Source organism: Ambystoma mexicanum, chromosome 3q (genome assembly GCF_040938575.1).
Source record: "Ambystoma mexicanum isolate Mex_15411 chromosome 3q, UKY_AmexF1_1, whole genome shotgun sequence".
Classification (NCBI taxonomy): Eukaryota; Metazoa; Chordata; class Amphibia; order Caudata; family Ambystomatidae; genus Ambystoma; species Ambystoma mexicanum.
Window position 1 is genome coordinate 499,735,910 of NC_090926.1, and position 14,302 is coordinate 499,750,211.

Consider the following 14,302-nt stretch of genomic DNA (forward strand, 5'->3'; position numbering starts at 1 on the left):
GGCGCTTGTGAGAGGCTTCTTTTGAGTTGTCTTACTGCCTCGCTTGTTCTGGACCCCATTCCCACTTGATACCCCTTCAAAAAATGAATCAGGGGTCTGGTGATCTCTGCGTAGCCCTCAATGAACTTTCTACTGTAATTAATCAGTCCAAGCAGGCTCCTTAGTTCCCGCAGAGTTTTGGGGTCTTTCAATTTCTGGAATGCTTCCACTTTCTTTCTTTTCCTGGGGACAGAGACCCTGAGGAGTAATATCATGCCCCAAGAAATTAACACAGGTTCTACACCACTGTGCTTTTTGAAAGGAAAGTTTTGCTCTGGAAGCCCTCAACTGTGTCAGAACATAACGGATCTCTGCTATGTGTTCCTCCACAGTTGAGCTTTGGATGAGGACATCATCTACATAAGCCAGGTTACCCCTCTCACCCAGGTTGGGTATGGCCTTATGTAGAAAAATGTTGAACTAATTGCCGGAGTTGAGGTATCCGAAGGGAGTCCGGGTCCATGTGTTCTGCTGGCCCCCAAAGGTAAAAGCCAGCTTGTATTGTTCCTCCCTACTGACAGGTACAGTCCAGTATACATTGGTCAGGTCTATTGCAGTGAATACCTGTGACCCCTGTATCTGGGCCAGCCCTTGGTCAATGTAGGGAAGAGACCATCGGAAAGTATGGACCTGTTTGTTGAGCTCCCTAACGTCGGCGCAAAGACTCCACTGGCCGTTTGGCTTCAATATCCCCAGCACCAGATTATTGAAGGTGCTGTGGACTGGACGGATTATCCCACAGGACTCAAGGTTCTTAATTATTTCAGTAAGGGACTCCATTGATGTGAGAGGCAAGCGATATTGCTTCACAAACACTGGAGTCATATCAGGGTCTGTGGGAATTGTTGTTGTGTGGATCTCGGTGCGACTACAGTCCTATGAGTCCACTGCAAAGAGATCTTGAAAATCCAAGAAAACTTGTTTCAACTTTTGCTTCTGCTCCAGAGTCTCACAGGCATCAGCTAGGTTGACTCTCTCTTCAACCATCTGCCTGAAGCCTGGAAAGACTTCTGGTTTCGCTATTTCAGCGGCCTCGTCCAGCTGGGTGGAGAAGTCCCTGGTGAGACTGCTGATTTGGACTGGTGGCTTCAGGTGGGAATGGCAGCCCTCATGGACCTGGAAAATCACCTCATCCCTCCTGAAGTCACAAGTCACATGTTCCTTACCATAAGGGCAGGAAGTGTACACCATGAAGTTCCCCCCATGCCGGGTAAAGATCCTCTCTGGTGTTGTGTTGTCATCACTGTCACTGTCAAAACAGTCCTTGGGGATTGGTCCTAACAGTTAATTTCCTAAATCAATGGAAAAATGTCGGTCATCGACCACCATTCCAATAATGGTGCCTGCGGCTAGAGTGATACTCTTTAAGTCGCTGTTATCCACCTCTATTGGAATGGTGTCATGTTCTATATTTACTAATGTGTTGGGTTTACCCCCAACCCTTGCTGTCGGAGAGAAGCATTTAGATGAATATAAGCATCAGGGTTTTTCAATTTCTGTCCTGTTTTAACTTTCACTTCCAGGGAGAATTGTTGGGTCCTTTCTGGGATGGTGACTTCCTCTCCAATCTGAATTTGAACTGCATAATGTAGCAATTGAGCTGACCTAAATGCTTTCTCTGGATCATCAAAGCCCATGGGATTATCCGCTAATCGGGACCAAGCTTTGAAGTTTATTAGGTCCAAACTAATGGCAAAGCGATTGAGAATATCACAGCCTAAGTAAAAGGCGGCACTGACGTCTCGCACGACCCAACAATTATGGACTATGCTCTTGTTGCCTATGGAGATTTTGAGCATACACCTGCTTGGCAGGAGATGTTTGGAATTTGGTGCTTCCAGATCCATTTCCCATTTGTCTATGAGTCTAAATGTGGGAATGGCTGGAACTTTTGGGAGTTGGCGGGACATGACTTCTCTGATGAAGCTCTTACCGTTGTTCACACACACACTCGGGCGAGAACATAGTCCTTCCCTTCATTTAACTGAATTTGGATGAACAACTGCTCTCCAATTTGCTGAACATCAGCCAGGCTCTGAGCTGATTTCATATCTTTCTGGACTATAGGAGTGGGAATGTCTGATTGTGGATTGGTAAAGAATTTCAGAGTGTTTCCTTCCTGTGTGGAATACCACCTTAAACTGGAAGGAAGGTTGATGTTCAGAAATAGAGAGGGCCCCCCATCACCAGTCTGTTGTCCTACTGCTATTACTGTCACATCTGGAATTTGGTTGTTCTGGAAGTGAAATTCTACTTGGTCAGATTTTTGTTCAACCATGTGGCATGTGCAGTTTAAAAGTTGACAACCTTCTCAGGAGGTAATTCCCTAGTAAACCAGGGGTGCCCTCTGGAGTCACTACTATGACCGGGTGTTTCACCTTGGGTTGCCCAATTTTAATGTCCAAATCCGCAGTCCCCTCAACGGGAATTTCCTTCCCGTCAAAGTTCTGAAGTTGTCCAGGAAGAGAGGTAAGAGGAATTTGGTAATTATCCCCCCTTCCTGAATTCAGTTCATCAAAGGCCTTTTGGACAGAAGGGTAGCTTAGGATCTAGTGTCCACCAGTGCCAAAATTGTACCCTGCCCCTGTACTTGAACCGGGGCATAGTATCTTACCTCCTTCTCCGCAAGGGGGCACATATAATGCACATTTTTGGACAACTGGTGGGTGAGTTTTTTAGTTTTGGACATTGAGAGAGAAGAGATTTGGGCAGAATTCTGTGGGGAGTCTTGGGAATCTGAAAGAAAAAGTTGGCAACTAGAGATAGGAGAAGTTTTGGGTTCCCCTGGTTCTGGTTCTGGTTCTGGGCCGCCCCCTCCTTCTTGGAGGCAGTCACCAGGATGGGTTTGAACCAGGGGATTTTGATGCTGTTGATTCTGGGATGGGATGATGGGCGGCGCTAGCTCAGTCCCCACATCTACCCAGTCCGGATTTGAATCCTTTGGGACCCATTTTTCTTTGGGAGGAGTTCCCCCATCTCTGAAGGAGAAGATCCTTTTCCCAGGATCCTCTGAGTATCCCTCTCCTTCAAATTGGAAGATCTTTACCTCCTCCTCATAATGGGTCTGTGTGGGTCCTTTGTTTCTCCTACCCCCCTCTGCTCCTTGGGTGGCAGACTTTCAGGGGCAGGAGATTTTGTTTCCGGTTCCTGGGTTTCCAGGGGCTGTTTACAAGTGGGGAAGGAAGCTTCCTCCAAGGCTTTACACCCCCTCTTCCCCTTGTGCCTCTTCCCTGGGAACCGTTGAGCTGCCCCCGTCATTGTTCTGGCGCACCAGGTCCAGAGTTTGGGGCATTCTGCACCGGCATGCTCATCTGAGGGTTCTGCTGAGCCCTCAGCATACAACCCAGATTCTGAGCCATGTTTTGGACCTGGCGCTCAAGCTATGAAACCCGCTCAGGCTGATACAGGGTTCTGTTTTCTCCCCTGGGCTGATCCCGGGAAGGGTAGCTATCCCTTCTCTGGTAGTACCCCGGGTTGGGAAGATTTCGGTACTCCTCCACTCTTGGCCTCCCCTCTCCCGGATTTGGTTGTCTTGGCTCAGGAAAGTGGGGAAAGAGGATGGATGATTTTGGGGTTGGAAGTTCTGTGGGTACCTGGGGAAAAAGTTCTGCCCAGGATTTGGGGAATTTCTGCCCTCCTGGGGGAAGTTAGAAGGGAAGTTCCCTGGGTTAGGTGCTTGGTTGGATCCCCCCCCCCTTGGGCAGGAGGAGTCCACACATAACCCAGGATGGGTTGGTTTCCCTTGTAGCAGGGACTTACATAGTCAGGGGAGTGATGGACCCATTTGAGGGACTACCTCCCTGACACCCTGTCTGTGACTGGCCCGAAGGCCTTCTGGGCTTGGAATTATTCTGTGCAGGCAGATTTTTAGGCCCCAATCTCCAAATCTAAAATGGGGCAACCGTTACATCTGCCACCTTAGCAGCAGCAGGGGTGCTGGTTTGTTTGGGGCTTTTGGCATTATTTTTGCTTTCTATGGGCTTCTGCACCTAATAGATTCATGTGCCCTGTTCAATGACCCAGTTTAGTGATCTTTTCTCATGAAAATCTCTCACTAGCTGGGTCATGATGTATTTGGGTAAGGCATGGAAAAACATATTAACACATTCTTTGCTGTCTGTGCGCACCGTTTTGGTAGTCTGCGCAAAGGCACGCTTCAACTCCTGCACAAATTCTTGTGGGGCCTTATCCTCCCCACATTGTAAATTGTAGGCTGCCTTATGAGCCTCTTGGGGATTTCTGTGAACAGAAAAATGCTTTAGAATGGCCGCCCTATATGTGGACCATCTTGAATGATTTTGGTCCTCCAGCCCCGCAAAGAAACTGGAGTATTCTGGGGAGAATGTCCATTTTACGTACTGAATGCAGCTACTGATGTCTTTCAAATGGAAAGTCTCCTTCATTTGCTCAAAGAGCTCTAAGTGTTCCCACAGAGAATGCCCTATATGTGGACCATCTTGAATGATTTTGGTCCTCCAGCCCCGCAAAGAAACTGGAGTATTCTGGGGAGAATGTCCATTTTACGTACTGAATGCAGCTACTGCTGTCTTTCAAATGGAAAGTCTCCTTCATTTGCTCAAAGAGCTCTAAGTGTTCCCACACAGAATACTTGGCGTTCTTGTGATAAGGCGTGATGACACTCCTAATTGCCTTATCTGTTTTAAGGGGTCCTTAAGCAGGGCCCTTTTAGCCTTATTGGCCTTCTTGGTTCGGGTAACCCTGGTCCATTCATCCTCTGACTCAGAAGCACTGCTCCCAGAGGTGCCCGTCTGATCTTCTAGGTTCTCCCGGATTCTGCGAGCCTGGGAATGGCTGGCTGAATGTGGGGACCTAGTCTCCTGTGTCCTTGGGCACTCAGAGGAGTCTTCTGATTCCTCCTTACTCCCCGGATTTGATGGTTACCCTCCCACTGTCCTAACAAGGCAGAGGTTTTCAGGATGCCCTTAGTGGGCCTACTCTCCTGGGGTTCCCCACTAAACTTCACAGTACTTGAGTGCCCATACCCAGATGCCCGCCCATCCATGCCTGGGAGGTGCTGGTCCATGAGTCCCATACTTCTGACTGGATAGTAATCTGCCATCCCCGCGGCCCTGGGCTCATGTGCGCCAGGGGACATGTAGGTGGCAGAATCCAGGGACCTGGAGAGATGAAGGCCTCTTTTTGGAGGTCACCCAGTCCCTGGAAGGCCAGGTGATTTTCTTCCAGTTTCCCTTTTAAGTGACAGACTTCCTGGCCTAAGGTATCCCTTTCCTGATCAAGAGCCTGCCTCTGTGCCGCCAGGTCGTTCCTCTGCCTTTGAAGGGCACCAGCTTTCTGGCGCTCTTCCTCAAATTCTGCCCGGGTGTCCAGGTCTTTCAGAAATAATTTGTTGCACTCTGCCTTCTCTCTATCCGGGTGGCTTTGCATGGTGACTACCTGCTCTGTGCATGCCCTATTGAAATCCAGTTGTTGCTCCAGCTTTTTCTGGCTCTGCAGTAGGGAGTCCAAACCTTCTTGGTACTCCTTCTGCAAGGCCAGAATTCTGGTATCCTTGTCTGCCCTTTCCTGCTGCAGGCTCCATGTCCTCTTTTATTTTAATTAGATATGGCCTACTTTCGTTTTCTGACTCCTGGCTCCTCTGCAGCCTGTGCTCAGAAGAGTCCAGATCAGATTGGGCCTTCTCTAATGCCATCAGTTGCCTACTTGGCAGATCTTGGCCTTCAGCACATTTGTCCTGTATGGCTCCATTAGATAAATATAAATATGCCGCTACCTTGGCAATCTTATTTTGCTCATCCTTGGCCTTAGGAGCCATATATAGTTCACTCAGGGCCTCATGTAAGGAACCCCGATCTCTCCAGATATCTAACCCAGTTGCAGTGACCTGTTCTGTGATCGCCTGCAACCACGCATTCTGGTCCTGCTCAGTCCACTCACTTCTCACAAATAGCTTATGTAAAAGGTGCTCTCTAGCTATCTTGATGTCTACCAATGTCGCCATTCTGGAAATTGATTTCCTTCCTGACTTACAGAAGTTTAATATTTTATTTTGCAAAACAGACCGTTTTCTTAGAGCGTTCCTTTTTGAGGGGTGCTTTTACAGCATAACACAGTGTGGTAGCCCAACATGATTTATGTATCCTATTAGTTAGCACACTGTATTAAGCTGCACAAGTGGTAGATCTAATCCAGAAGTCCCGCTACAAGCCCCCAATCTGTAAGTGACTTCAATCCAGCACTCCAACTAAGTCAATGCCTAGTATGGGATGCCCAATGGAAGCCCTTATTTATATATTTTTATGTCAAAAGTTCTTTAAATCTGGATGATGAACCCTTACATAACACCCCTCTCTTTGAATCTCCCCGACCTCACTGAGCCAAGAAGTAAGTTTGTTTTGCAAATTAAAAGGTTTATTTGAAGAATTGAACAATATATATCACACTTTTATGAATAGAATAATATCTGAATAGCACACGTATGAATATGTACAGTGATCAGCAATGGGTAATATTACAATATCAACAATCTCTTTAATCAGTTAGGAGTAGGAATAGAAAGGATAAGGTAGCAGAGAATGCTATGTATGATTCAAGGAAATGCAATGATGGGAAAGAATGCAACACAGAAATAAACTTGATAGGATTTCAATCAAAAAAACAATATAATCCCTTGTTCCCCTTTGACTACTCACTCCACCCACTATGCAATATGAAGAGATGGAAATGAGGGCACACAGGTTTCAGGGATACAATCAATAATGCAGTTCAATCCCAGTTCCCCCAGCAAGCTTAGAGAAAACAGATATGATTTTAAAACAGGCAACAAAAATGCTTTTGACGGTGATTGTAATGAATGGGAAAATATGCTAAAATTAATTTAATTCACTAAATGGGATTCAGGATACGTGAGAGTTACTTTAAATGGGTTCAGGTCAACGCTAGCAATGATTCATGAAGGATTATCAGATTGAAAACGAATTTCAGCAGTTGAAAATGAGAAACAGCTATTTTGGCATGTGGTGAAATGGAGCTAAATTGCAATTCGCAGCAACTTTTGCGCATGCATGAAACGCGATTACGGGGAAACTAATTTCGGTTCTAGGAGGTGCGGTTCAAAAGTTACAGAGGTTTTTGTGAAGGTAGATTTTTCAGAAATATAATCAAGATTTCAAAATGAAAGATTGCGCTTTAAAGATTTACCAACAAGGATAGGCTTATACTAAGGGGCTATGAAGAAGCAAGACACTCAATGGGCAGCCACCAGAACAGCGGCGCCTCCGCTCTGATCTCTGTCCGTCAAAACACTTGTACCTCTTCAGAAAAATATCAGCGCTAAGATGATTATTGCTACAATTATCACAGACAATATAATGACAAGAATTCAGGATAGACACAAGATTCGATAATGCAGTTCTGGATATGCTGAAATGGTTGGAATAGGATTACTTTAAACTAAGAGATGACTATGGACAATTCTAGACTAGATACTCACTCCTATGGCTTTGGAATGAAGTGGGCCCGTCAAAGATCTGGTCAAGGGTTTGGCTGGGATTCTCTCGCCACCGGACAGGTCTCAGGCACTCTGGTCTGCGCGGCCTCTTGGTCTGGATCTGACGGGTTCTGGATTACAGCTCTGCTGGACTGATCAGGATCTTGGGTTCTAGCAAGGTTCTTGTCTAGAATAGCAACACAGCACAGGCCGGCTGTTGAATGTGAGATACCCCTTGGAAGATTTAGGGGTTAGAATCAGGTTGCAAAAGATTCTGAAGGCCTGCTAAGAAGGGTTCAGCTTTTGGGTTAGGCCTCTCTGCTTCAAGGTTCTAGAGTTTGGTTCTAGAGCTTGGTTCTGGAGTCTGGTTTCTGGATCTATGTCTGGATCTTCCTGGATCCTGGATCTTCCTGCAGGGTGCTTTGCCAAGAAATCGGTTCATGAGTGGAAAAGTGTGTGTCCTATCTGTCCTCAGCAGTCTCTATTTATGTATTTCCAAAGTGGGTGTGGAGGATGATTCTACACTGCCCAACCCTCTAAGGATCTGATAGGTTAGAGGATTCCCGGTCCCCTGATTTTAAAAGGAATCAGTGTGTCATCCTGTGTCATCACGTGTCATGTTTATGGCTTAGGGAAAAAACCTCCCCTTTGTCTCTGTACACTATATCTTATTTTTCATAAAACCCATATTTACAATGTGCACAACGTGTTAATATTACGAAAATTACATGAAAGATAAAGTAAGGTACATTTCTGTTCAACTCTCATCTTCCTAAGAGCTTTGGTTCAAAAATGACCAATTTTTCGCGCTTTTAGTGGGCTCCTCAATATTAGTTCTGCACCAATTTTTAGACATGCATGGACACCCCATCTGGGCACATTTCTGTAATTTTACAGGTTCCTGGCATAAACACAGTAGCTACAATATGAATAATTCCGGGGTTTGGTCGCAGAACATCGCACAGAGTCCAGCTAGTCTTGAACTGTGAGCAAATTTTTCATTTTAACAATCTCAAAGTTTCACATTTTTGTCAGTATGTTACAATATTTTAGAAGCATTTCCTTAAACATATATTTAATCCAATGTTAAATCCAGATCACAGTCTGGTCCGCCCCCAGAGCTGGGCTGACTCAGAGGGTCACATGTCCTTCTTCCTGCCAGTAGTTTGTTGTCAGTCACACCCGAATTAGCATTTCTGTTCAGCCCAAGGACTCCTTTGTCTGCAATCAGAGCAACAGGCCAGGGTGCCCCTCCTAGTTCCCTTTCACAACAGCCTGTCAATCTCTTAGCCAAGGGCAGGGGGAAGTTTCCTTTGTCCAGGGAGAAGGTGTGGAATTTGTTTGAAACACAGTGTGGGAAACGTTAACTCTCAACCCAATGTCTAAAAAATGTCTTTTCTTATAATATAACTCACATTTTTAACACATACAACAAACTATTTCTTACTTCAAGCCTTTTCAGAATATGGTTTTAAATTGTATCCACCTCTTAGGCTTCTGATAGCAAGTCTTTCTTTGGCATAGTTTGAGTTCCATGTACATCTTTACCCAAAATGGTTTTAAAACGCCAGCTTCTGGTAGAGGTGAGTAACGGTATTACAGCCATTTTTGACAGATTACTTCCAGCAAGCAATCCTCAAAAGTATACTTTGTTCAGATATAGATACACTTCTGTGGACCTTATATTTATGTAGATTCTATAAGGAGAATGATGTTGACCACCCAACAAGGAGGTTGGATCTTTTTGGGTGGTTTGTAAGCCATGATTTCTACAAATTTGACACCAAATAAAAACAGATTTTTGAAACCAGCTCTGTTTCTTTTGCAATGATTTTGCTCTGTAAGCAGCCAAATGATGGGTTTTGGCAGTGGTCTCCTGTGTTACCACTGACATAGGCAAAAGTAGATGGTGGCCTATTTTTCAGGTTTTCACTGCACACTTTCTGGTGACTTCTGGCGAGCAGCATGCTTTTCGGTGGCCATTATGATATTTCTGCTGCCAGCAATGCACAGTGATGTTGCAGGGCTTGTATTAGTAGGTTAAGACATCCCACAGACCATAGGGGTGTATCTCGATGCCTCTTTGAACTTGAAAGCGCATACCAATCATATTGTCTCAACAACCGCCTATTACTTGAAGCTTCTCTCCTGCATTCTTCCTTTTTTATCCAAGGGGAATTGTACCCATATGGCACACGCTATTATTGGGCCAAAACGAGACAAAAGTAGCATTCTATTATGTTGCTCATCCCAGGGTAGATTGACCAAACTGCAAACATTGTAAAATAGCACTATGCGGACTATTCATCAACTCAAATAGAGGGACCATATCAGTGAGGCCCGCTTTGCACTGCACTGGCCCCCTGTAAGGGAGCGCATTGCTTTCAGGGTCATTACTTTTACACTTACATGTTTATAAGGGAAGGCTCCTGTCTACTTGCAAAACAGATTAGTCTTTAAACCAAATTCCCATGTGCTGCTATCCAAGAACTCTAACCTTCTGGTGAAACCACACATCAATCTTGTTAGAGCCGGGAATCTGGCGTTTGATTCCCCAGCTCCTTGTCTATGGAAGAGCCTCCCATTAAATTTCAAAGAATTACGTTCTCTCTCAATCTTTATGAAGACTTTGAATGCCTTCTTCTACATTTAAACTCTTGATCTATATGTTGGCTTACTAATCTAAATTCCATGGTTGTTTACATTAATTGCACTACACATGTCATGCCTCGCTGGCCTTGGTACAATGCTTGTCTTTGTTTTATACGTGAACCTTTTTGCCTACGGGCCTTTGGTGCATTATAAATATTAAATTAAAATAAACTAAACATATGTCTGCTGTGTAAGCAGCAATCCATGATTATTCTCAGCAATTGGGTGGCTGGGGCAATCCATGTGTGAGGGTGTGAGCAGGTGGGAGTGAAAGAGTGGGAAGGATAGTGAGCATTGAAGAGAGTAGACAGTTCAGATTTGAATCTGACAAAGCAGAGATGAATGATGTTAGCCAGTGGAGGAGAGAGAGTTTGGAATGAGGTTTTGACGTCGGGAACATAGAGGACAATGGAATAGGGCTAACATGTACATTTAATGTTAGTTGTAATATAATGTAATTTCATAATGACCTTGCTTAACACCCTTCTGCCACTTTTCCTAGCCTCCCTTTATTCGGCCATGTAAAAAGAGAGGGATTGTGGTTTAATATTCGGATAGAAGTAGAGGCATATTGATTGCCAGTATTGCCCTATGGATATGGTGGAGGGACTTGGGTATGTGTTTATCCCGATGGGAGTGCACAAGATAAGATAAGTTACACTTGTTGTCATCTCAGTTAGCCACTGATGTGAGGAAGTGTGATAGAGCCAAAGAGTTTAGCTTTCTTGTGGCTTCTTTGATGGAAACGTTGCAACTGATAGGCATGAATTCATTTTGTGCCGTACATATGTGTGTGTAGCATGTGGTGGAAGGAGATTTTATAGATGCTTCTGTTAGTCAGGGAGAAAAGGGGAAGGCATGTTAGAGGTACACTTACCGGGGATCAGACGATAGACAGTCCTTTACTGATGGGTCCCATGTGGGATTGTGCTAAATTCATATAAGGCTCCTGTGGGTTGGAATTTGTGAGATTGGTTGGGCTTCTTTGGTTGTCATTTCTGTGCTGGTCTCTTGTTATTTTAATAGCCAAGTTTTAAGCCGATTTTAAGGAGAAGGGGTCATCGTATGTGCGAAACTGGCAGAGAGTTCCAGTTTGATTAAGAGGAAGGAGAATAATAATAATCCATGTCATTTTAGTTAAAGCTTCTGACAGTTACTAAAGCTTTGTTTCTTGATCCGATCATCCTCAATGGTTGGTATAAGGTCAGCTTCCTTAGGGCCAACTCATGGCCCATGCCATGGAAGGTATGGTGGGTGATGCACAGAATGTTGAAGTGAATACTCTATTTCATTGCAAGCTGGTGGCACGTTTGGAGGCCTGGGCGATGTGTTTGTTTATTGTAAGTTTCATAAGCAGTATCGCGGCCACATTTGAAACACTTTGTAGCCTTTTCATGAGGTTTTCCTGAAGCCTAGGACAATGATGGTGTTTGTAATATATTCTTAAAAGCACTAGCGGTGTAACTGCAATGGTTCTGTGAGTGAAGGTCAAAGTTAAGGTCAGGCAGGGCATGATGTTTTGGATTGTTTGAAGCTAGGAAATAAAGGGCCTGATTCACAGAGCATTTCCAATGGGATTGCAATTTATAAAAAGCTTCTTTGAATTAGACTCAAAGTCTCTTATGACGCCTTAACCTGTGACCCCTGTGTAAGCTCACGCTTCATCATTAGTCCAGCATTTCAGAAAGTTGTGGCAAGCAGAGGTCAAGTTCCCATTCCTGTTTCAGCCTTTTCGTAGTCATCCAAGAGTCCATGTGTGTGAGAATTAATGAGATCCAGTGAGTTCCCAGACGAGGGAGACAGCAGCAAAAGTGGAGCATGGACAGAGTTAGGGTACTAGATGAAGGACTGACTAGATAGCAAATGGTTGATATTGAGAGCACAGTTGACTAATGAGTGGTCAGAGAAAGTGGAGTCCAATTGTTACAGATGGACCCGGGTCTTACTGTTAGTGCGAAGGTTGCCCAATCTGACTACAGGGAGGTTAGCTAAAAGCACCTTTTGCCTTTACTGTTCATGAGATCAGCACCAAAACCTTTATTCGAGAGTGAAAAGAGGAGTGAAAGAATGAAGCAAAGTCGCTGTGCTGGACTCCCACGGTGGCAGTGTCTTAAGGGGGATACAGGCTTCATGAGAGGTTAGTGTGTTGGGAGTCGTGCTTATATGCAAAAAAGGCGGGTTTTTTTCCCCTTCATTCTATCTTTATATAGTTATTTCTCTTCCAATATTTCTTCCATATTTAACTTTTTATGTATACTTTCGTTCATTCCACCTTTCTTTCCTTCCTTTTTTCTATCTTTTATTCTTTCCTTCTTTACATCTTGTATTTGTCCTTTCCTTCTTGCCATGCTTTTTTCTTTCTTTCTTTCTTTCTTTCTTTCTTTCTTTCTTTCTTTCTTTCTTTCTTTCTTTCTTTCTTTCTTTCTTTCTTTCTTTCTTTCTTTCTTTCTTTCTTTCTTTCTTTCCTTCTTCCTTTCTTTCTTTCTTTCTTGCTTTCTTTCTCTCAAACACAGTCTTCTTTATTGATTTTCTTCCTCCCACCTAAGCATATCTTTAATGGGGTCCTTTTTTTCTCCCACTCTCTTAATTTAAAGCCATCCATGTATTTTATTTCGATCTCTCTCTCTTTCCTTCCCAGTCTTTCTTAATTGTTTCATTTTTGTCATACCGCCGAGTTCCTGGCGTCTATGGAGCCGCTGGCGACGCGGAACCTAGCTTCGTTCGCTTCGGCCACGCCCCCTATTTCCTGGTTCCCTTTTGCTGATTCCAATTGGCTAGACGCTCCGCGGCCCGGTGTTTTAACCGGCCACTTCCGGGTCACGGACGCGTTGCAACGCTTCCGGTTTCGTCCGTAGGCTGTGCTGCTTGCTACCTGTGGCTTTCGTGCTGCTCTCTCGCTTGCTGCTGGTCGGGTCCTCGTACCCTGTCTATCCTTTCTGTTATTCTTTCCGCTATACCTGTCTGCCTTTCCCTTTCTCTTTTGGTCCGCAGTATTCTCCCTTGCCCTCCTTCCATCTTGCTTCCCCTCCCACCTTCCCATCTTCACTTACCGCTTTTTTCCTTTTCCGGTCTGTTACTCTCTCCGCTCTTCCTTCGTCTACCTTCAGCATTGCTTCTGTGACCTCCCGTGTACCAGACTCCGGCCTGTTCCCCTGGACTGCCTTTGCTTGCTGCATTAGTACTTCCTCACTTAGCCTGTGTACCAGTTCCTCGGACCTCTTAATGGACTGCCTGTGTTTTCTGAGTCTTCACTCCACGTGTTGTCTCCAGCCACTGCTACCAAATCTTACCTTATAAGAACTCCTGGTTCCACATCTCCAAGACACCCAACGATACTACAGGGGTTTTTTGTGCCTAAGGCTTTTTCCCCTCTTGGTCGATCCCGGGGGTGGGCCCCCTGTTCTCCCTTCTTGGGGAGCACGGTGGCTTCCTTCCGGGGTCGTCCCTATCTTCATAAAAAAAAGGTGTCTACTCGAAGAAAAGAAAAGAAGGGTTCTTGGAAGGAAGAAGAAGGTGAGGAGTCGGGGGAGGGGGAGATTTCAGAAGCTACACTTTCGGACGAAGATATCACCGATCCCGGTGACAGTTTGCAACGCCAAAAAGAGATGGCCACCCCACAGCAGGTACAAGAACTCGTAGCCGCTGTACAAAGTCTAAGTCTAGAGATGCAGAACCTTAAGACTGCTAACGCCACCCTTCAACAGCGTATGACGGACAGAGAAAGACCTTTAGCCGATTTACCTCCACTTCCCCTAGTATCAGGGAAGTTTGATGGATCCCCAAAGAAGGTTAAAGAATTTCTGGACGCATGCAATCTTCATTTTACCTTTCGCCCTCAGACCTTCGCCTCAGATCACGCCAAGGTGGGGTTTATGATCACCCACATGATCGGAAATGCCCTGGCTTGGGCTACCCCTCTAGTAAACCAGTCAGACCCGGTTTTACAGGACTACGATGCCTTTAAGGCCCTGATTCAACAAACCTTTTTGCGAACAGAGAGTACATACTTGGCCTCGGAGGACCTCCTTGACATCCGTCAAGGGAATTCTGATTTACTGACCTACATCACCACTTTCAAACAGGTGGCTGCAGAGGCAGGTTGGCAGGAACAGGCTCAGTATGCCATATTTCGGCGAGGTTTAA